The sequence below is a fragment of the Arachis duranensis genome, chromosome 3, assembly GCF_000817695.3.
Source record: "Arachis duranensis cultivar V14167 chromosome 3, aradu.V14167.gnm2.J7QH, whole genome shotgun sequence".
Lineage (NCBI taxonomy): Eukaryota > Viridiplantae > Streptophyta > Magnoliopsida > Fabales > Fabaceae > Arachis > Arachis duranensis.
In genome coordinates this window covers 120,291,343-120,299,582 of record NC_029774.3, presented here as the reverse complement: position 1 = coordinate 120,299,582, position 8,240 = coordinate 120,291,343, and positions in this window count along the sequence as shown.

The following is an 8,240-nucleotide window of genomic DNA, read 5'->3' as shown; positions in this document are numbered from 1 at the left end:
CATATAAAACCAAAATGAAACCCAAACGGGTAGAGTTCTTCGCTTGCAGAAAGCTTCTAGTATGCCTCAGCGAGGTGCCTCACGTCTTACATCTAAAAACCACAAAATATGTATGGGGTGAGAACCGGAGGTTCTCAACATGGTAACGGAGCCCACATAACTAACATATAATATCTCGGAAAAGCCATAAACAATCTTAGAACTTCCAACAGTCAAATTTAAAGCTTAGAGTTAAAATTTAAAACCATAATACAAGGTGAGTTGTCTAAGGTTCTTAATCCCAACTCAATTCTAACTTAATTCTAACTTATTCCTTCAGTTTCTCGCCTTCCTCCAATCCTCCAAAACTCCGGTTCAGAGACAAACAATACAGACAAAGTAAACACAAGTAGAATACAGATACAGTAGGTAACCAATATAGCAGATAAGTATAGATATTCAAATAAGCAAATCCAAGTAGTGCAAAACCAAACAAGACACATAAATGCATATAATGCATGCCTTTCCTACTGGCCGTGAGTTCACGTGTCAGTTACTTTGCAGAACCCGACACATCCAGTAGCTAACCTGGATATGGTCCTCTTGAAAACCAGTGGGCAGTACACTACCATGACCCCCACCTGGCGGGCGGTACACCACCACGAACCCCACCATTGCGAGTGATACACCACCACGAACCTAGCAAGATCTTCAATTGGAAAAACAACACACACGTGGGCGGTAAACAACCACGATTTTCATAGACATTTCGACACTGGGTAAGCCGTAAACCACCACAATCCTTGCCAGGTCAAAGCTCAAAAATCAATTTCATTTTTAAATTCATTATAAATCATCCACACATTCATTCTCAATCCATGTCAGGTCCATATCACAAAATCATCATCAATTATCTTATACCTCATAAACTTAGAACTCAACACGTACAAATTCATATACTCATCATCAATATAACAACAGTTCATAACCATCATTCTCATCAATCATTATCGCAAGTTCAAAACCAACTCAATATTTCACCAAAACTTTTAACGTTAACAAGTTCACAACATTCAACCTATCCTACGGTCAACTAACCTAAGTTTTCATGTTACATTATATTTTAATTACGAGAAATTGAAACCATACCTTGACCGATTTCGTCCTAAGTCACAAGGCACCGTAAGCCCTCAATACACAAGCTCCAAACCTTCACCAAGTGAGTTTCCAGCTTTGACTACCCGAGTTCAAACCTCCAACATCATCATTATTGTTCCAATTCACATTTACACGACCTAATTTCACACAATTGCACACACAACCACTAATTTTACTACCCAATCTCATATAATTAAAGGATTCACAAGGGTTGTGAGTTCCTTACCATTACTCACAAGCAATTGGACAAAATCCGATAATTTTCTGTTGCCAGAGTACACCTAAATCATCAAAATTATTCAATTCTTCAATACTATAAACCCTAAGTTTTGAACTGAGATAAGAAGATCTAGGTGAGAAAACTAAAGTTTCTTACCAAATTGTTTAGGTAAAGGATTTTGAGACGAACGCATAGCCGTTGACGGATTGTTAATCGGAACTCCGAATCGAAAGTTATAGGGATTTGAATGAGATGTTAGGGTTATGGAGTTTTCTTCCTTCTCCTCATGCAACCAGCAATGTGTTTCATTGCTTGGGGAAGGAGAAGAGCTAATGCTCTTCATATAATGTTGGTTGGGTTGGGCCCTTAGGTCCGTTCTCGGCCCGATTCACTCGGTTCGATCTGTTTAGTCCAATTTTGGGCCAAAATTTTTAAAATTAGTGTCAGAATTCATGTTTTAATTAATTCTATCTCATTAAACTATAAACTTAATTTTTTAATTTTCTTAGATTAATAATTAATTTATTAGCTAATTATTCACTAATTACTCGGGTTTACACTAGCTGGTAGGGTGGTAGTAGGTGGAGTGCTTGTTGATGGATTGCTACTTCTTGAAGTAGATTTTGTGGATTTGGACAACTTCCTTTTGGGAGGGAGTTTTGGTGGCCTAATAGGAGTGGGTGAAACCTATCAGCGGAAACATGTAAAATAATTAGTAAAATTGATAAGAATATGTATTTAATAAAATCAATGTCATTTAATATTGTGAACCTGTTGAGAGTCATCAGTTTTTGACAAAGGTAGTTGACTGAGTTCAAGCTAGATTTTAGTCTGAGGTTGTGGGACAGGGTGGCTTCACCACCGTTTACCGATCCAACTAGAGCATAATTTTTGGGCTGACCTTCACCCACCATTAGCAGCAATAACCTTAGCAATAGCCTCTGCAGCAACAGCCTCCTCTTCATCAGTAGCCCTCTTTGCACAATTCCTCTTGCTGTGTCCTGATTTGCCATAATAACGGAAGCAACCTTTTTTATAAATTTTTTTCAGTTTGGTCCTCTACTTCTTAATTCCACTTGGCTCCTCATCTGCATCATTTCCTTTTTTTTTCTTAAGTGGCCCTGGCTTCTTCCTAGACTTTGGTGCTTGTGGTCTATTATATAGTGAATTTTCCCATAATATTTGACTTGGAATTGGATTGATATGGAAGGCATATATGCATTATATGCTTCCATAGTCAACCACTTGTAACAAAATTCATCCGATCTTTTACCAATCCTTGCCAATGCAACACAAGCATGCACACATGGCATCCCTAAACAGAATTAACACAACAACAAAGATAACAATAATAAGCCAACTATAATCTCAATTCCCACTCATGGATAACAATAATGAGATAACAATAAACATATAAAAAATATTACCACTCAATTGCCAGAAATCACATGTGCAGAGCCTCTTTCCCAAGTTCATAACTATGTTAGTTGGCCAGCCATGAACTTCAAATTTCTCGTAGTTTGTGTCACCAGACCACATAGGGACCCAATTTTTTTATTCCTTCCTTATCTTTTCTAATCTGATGTGCTGTATTGGAGGTAGAATTTCAATGTTCGAATTAAGATTGACTTTGTTCCTCGCTATAGACCTCATTGCACAGTCTATTTTTTGTCTCTCTTGCACAGGTGTGGTCATCCATGAACGTCTTGATCTGCCAGCAATTATTTTCAGTATTATTAGAAGCATACACTAGCCAACCATAGCTCTCATCCTTACACATAGCTCTCATTCTTACATTATCATTCTTATTAAACTGAATCATCCTACCCTCCTGAATACAATATTCACGCACAGCCTCTTTGAACTCAATCTTTGTAGTGAGTGTCATTCCAACCTCAAGCATAAGCTCTCCAAACCTTCCTCCTTCTTTGAATACAAGAAAGACCTCATATGAATTAACCTTCTCCAACTCATCCTCAGAGTTCGAAGGAGTCTTCATTTCTTTCGAGTGCCATGAGTCTCCACCATCAGATTCATGATAAGCTTCATCTTGGGCATCATGATATGGTGCCATTGATCCAAACTCAAGAATCGGTCCAAAAAATAGTTCCTCATCCTCAGACCCTGAGTTTGCACACACAGGACCATCATTCTCAACCATAACAGCTTTCTTTTATTTAGTAATTTTTTTATCTGTTCTAGTTCTTAGTTTAACATTAGTCTTCTTTTCTGATGATCTCTTCACAGCCATGTTTTCTTCCTCACTAGGCACCTTATCACCACCGGCCAATACGGCTCATCCTTTATACTATCATCACTGTCATGGCTATTTGAGGAATCATCTGAGATAGACAAAGCCACAAAGACTGTTTGGGGCTATTTTCCTTAGCAATTGATCTTCCAATAGCTCTAATAGCAGTTGCTCTTTTTAAAGGCCTCCTTTCATGTGGTGCTGCACTTTTTAGATTCTTAGAGCTTCTCTTTGGTACATCAGATTTCTTAATTTCTTTTAATTTGGACCATGGTTTAGGAATTGCAATGGGTTGGGCCATTATTTTTTGTGGTGGGTTGGACTTAGATCCAAGAGCTGCAGTGGGTTGGGCCAATATTTTTTTGGTAAATTTGGTTTACCAACAAAAATTAAAGTAGGTGGGATCTTTTGTTTTGGTCCTAAAGACAATTTCAGTAGGCTTTCTTGTGGAGACTATTTTTTGGGTAGGAATAGTAGTGTCACTTGGTTCAAAATTTGGAGTACATGGTGTTGTGGTGGAAATTGGTTCGGTTCTGACATTGGTGGTAGGGTTTGGGGTGGGAATAAAGTTTTGTATCACCATCAACTCCTTGCCTTTAGATGATATTGGTTCTGCTTCCTCATTATACAAAGGTTCAGAGACTCCATGTTCATAGTACACAATGGTCTATTAGGCACCAACCACCGAGATTGAGTCACCTTGTCATACCCAATGTTCTTGTGGAAGTCTCAGATTAAAAAGATATCCAATGTGTCTATAGTAACTCCCAGCAACTCAAAAATCTCTCCACCATTGTAAGACATACTTCCATCATGCTCTGTGATAAATGACCCTTCATGGTGAAATATGATGATAATCAAGGGATCATCCATCTGTAATTAAAAAAATTGAATGATCAGACTCATTATCTTTAACCACATTACCAAATTGGAAACTCCACAACTAAAGCATAAAACCATGTTCTCAACTGTAAATGCAGTAAACCCTAAATCATAAAAAATAAGTTTTCACCTTAACAAACAATTGCTACTCAGTCCATAATTTTATTGGCCTAACCACTAAGAAACCTAGTTATGAGCAAATCCTAGCAAATAGCACAAAACACAAGCATGCATAGCCATACATTACACTCGAAGAAACTCTATTCAACTACTAAAAATATAAATTTAACAATAATATAAAAAATAGAGCTCTCTTATTATCATATATTTTTTCCTTTTTTTTCCTTACCTGTTTCAGAGAAATCAGCCTTTAAAACTCTTTGTCTGATGAAGATGATGAAATCGATCCTCTAGTGCCTCGATTTTTGACGGAAATCACTGCGACTATAGCAATCACACAAATGCCATTGATGAGTGTAGGGGAGAAGAAAATAGCTCTGTTTGGGTTGTGTTTTGAGAGGGGGAGGCAATACGTTAGTTTAACATTGAAAGAGTGAGGTTTTTAGAGAGAAACGACATTATTTTCTTCCATTTATGCGCCACAACAATACTACGTCGTTTCCTCTTTGCCAGCATGTCACAGATGTGTCCAAATCAGCTTTCTAGTGGAGCCAGATGGACAAAAATTGTTAGATGGACGACTGTGGGTCCCGACGTACAACTTCAGGGATGAAATTGGATAACTATTAAGTTTAGGGACCACTTTGAGACTTAACTCAAAATATGTTGAATGAAGTAGATTTCTTTCTTTGAGAGTTATCTCTACTGAGACATATTCTCTACAATAAGGAGGAGGAGGAGGAGGAGGTTCTGAAATTCTTGAAGGAAATGAAAATAATAGTGGGTGATAAGAGGTGGAAGAAAGGGATAAAGACCTACATGTTTTTATTATTTTTTAGGGATCTATTTGTTTATGAACTTTTGTCCAACGGTCCAATCCAGTGTCGTTACATACACCTGGAGAGTCTGGTTTCTATATCAACCCACTCTGTTACGTTTTTACCTAACAATTGAACAAATAAATCTCTTTATCACATGCTTAAAAAAGTGAAAGACGAATTTATATTTTTTTAATTCTGAGAGACAAATTCATCTCAGTAAAAAAAAGTCAGAGGATTATTATCCTTTATTTTAAAAGTTATTTTTCTTGAATAAATTATTTTTTCAGTTTTGTTAGGTAGACAATGACTTTTGTGAACAATGGGCTACAAAATTGGCCCAATAAAATAAAAAATATTCCACCCCTAAATTATCCTATCCCACCAAAACCCTAATTTTTACTTTCCAAATTTTAACCATCTCCTCCCTGAGAAAAGTAACCCTACCAGCGCTGTCCCCTACCCAAAACAGCCACCATTTTGTTGCTTCTCTACCCATCGTCGACCGTTGGCTTCTCAGCACCTTGAGGTCCGCTTCTCGCTGCTGAGCTCACGGGGAACGTCTATGCTACACTAAACATCCTTACCGTTGTCAATCTCTCTCCCGTCAAACACCAGCGTTGCGGCGAAGCTTCTCCCTCTGTCGCTGGTTCGGCCAAAAACCCCCCAAACAGCGTAGCTCTCATCCTCTCCGCATAGCAAGGTCGTTGCACAGCCTCCTAGTGCCATCACTGGTTGAATTCGAATCCTCTTGTCGCTGTTGAGCTCGTGGTCGCAACCCTTGCTGTGCCCACCATCCCTGCTGTCGTCGATCTCCTCCTCACCGCACAGCAAGATCGCTGTACAGCTTCCAAGTGCAGTTGTTGGTCACCGCAAAATTCCCCAAACGGCGTACCTCTCCACCCTAATCACTGTCTCTAAAGGTTAATTGATGACTAGGGTTTTATTTGGTTGAGTTACTCTCTTGTTCTGCTTCTTTACACCATTGAATAAATTTGAATTGTTGGACTGAATTGAACAGAATGTGGCTGTTGTTGGTTTCCTTGGTTTCGGTATGTTAAACTACCAAATTTTTTAATTTGGGTTTAGTTGGTATAATTTTAGGTACGCTGTATGAATGTTCAAATGCGACGTTAGTTAAGTTAGTTACCATATTGAATTTTTATTTGAAAATACAACGGATGATTATTTTACTATGTATACGGATGGTTGGGTTTCATTCAATTGATTGCTGTTTGTTTCAGTTATCTAATTGGTTTTTTTGCGTGATATACTACATGGATGGTTAGGTTCTAAAATTCAAATGATATTTTTACTGGTATGATGTATGATGTTTGTTTTTGTTACTATGTTACTGATTGAAAACCATTTTGCTTGATTCAATATCAAGAGTATGGGATAATTAAGTTACTAGTTAAAACTTATTTCAGTGATGCTAAAATGAATCTAATTATATTTATTACGTGTTTTGGCTTGAATTTTTTTTGTTTAAAAAAATAAATGAAAATAAAAAGCTCAGCTTGTCTTTTATATGTTATTTGGATATGATTATTTCATGCTCTTTCCATGTACTTAAATTTTGTTGAACTATTTGATGCTTGGTTAACCATGTATACAGATGGTTGATTTTGTTTATCATGAGTTCTTGTTTTAAATAGGTTAACTATTTTATTTAATTGAACTTACCATTTTGCTTTATGTATGTCGTTGCTTTATTTGCTGTATTGCTTTGCGCATGCTTGGTAGGTTTATCTTGAATAGAAATTGATTTTGATTCGAACCATTTAAGTTGAATGCAACGGTTTATGTTGTGATTTAAGCACTATTCAAGATGTACGGTTTAGCATGTCCTCGAATGATTGTTATATTAATAAAAAGGTATGTTTGTTTAAGTAATAACAGTGATCTCTGGCTTAATTGCCTTTACGGCAAGGGAGTTAAGTAAACAAATATGTTAATATCAGTTTAACCTCATTTGATTTTATGTAGCCTTGCAATAGTCATTTGTTTGACGCTTCTAACTTGACACCTGCTACCAAATTTACCGTATAGGATATGCTCAAGTCAATTAGGTGGGAGTTGATACTAGACATCGTGGTGGGTCCTAAAAGTTCTTTAGTTGATCAGGTATGAACGGTATTAGAAGATAAAGATGTACCTCTACGCCACAATCATCTAAGAAACAAGCGTAAGGAGGTCAGAACACTGTTCATAGCACCAAGCACAAGAACCCTGGTATAGAGGGCTGAAGGGTTACCTATGAAGAGGACTAAAAAGGGAAGGAAAAAAATAGATAGATAAATTTGAATAGTACAATTTACTTTGCCACATTTTATTTTATTAAATATAGAGATTTTTCTTTTGTAAGACACAGGGTGGTGTTTTGCTAGTCACAATTATGTATATGCTCTGTTCTTTTTGTAAAATTTCGTCATTCTGTTGCAAATCCTGATAAGTTTGAGATAGTCTCAAGTCTAGCAAACAATCATCCACGTAGCATGTAAAATAACCATCCGGATACTTAGAGAACTGAACATCCCGCATTTGTTAAATGTGTATACATAAACCAAATCCAATAAAATAACCATCCAATTATTAATTAAAACAACCATCTGCACACCTAGTGAATTGAGCATTTAGTATATTTTACATGTGATTACTTAAATAACATCCATGTATGAATAAAAATAAACATATGCCAACATAGTAAAATGAACATCTGGAATATTCGTCATTGACCACAGCTTATAACACTTTTGGGTTAAACTTCTCCTTAATCACATATTCATGATACTAGCGGCATATATTTTAT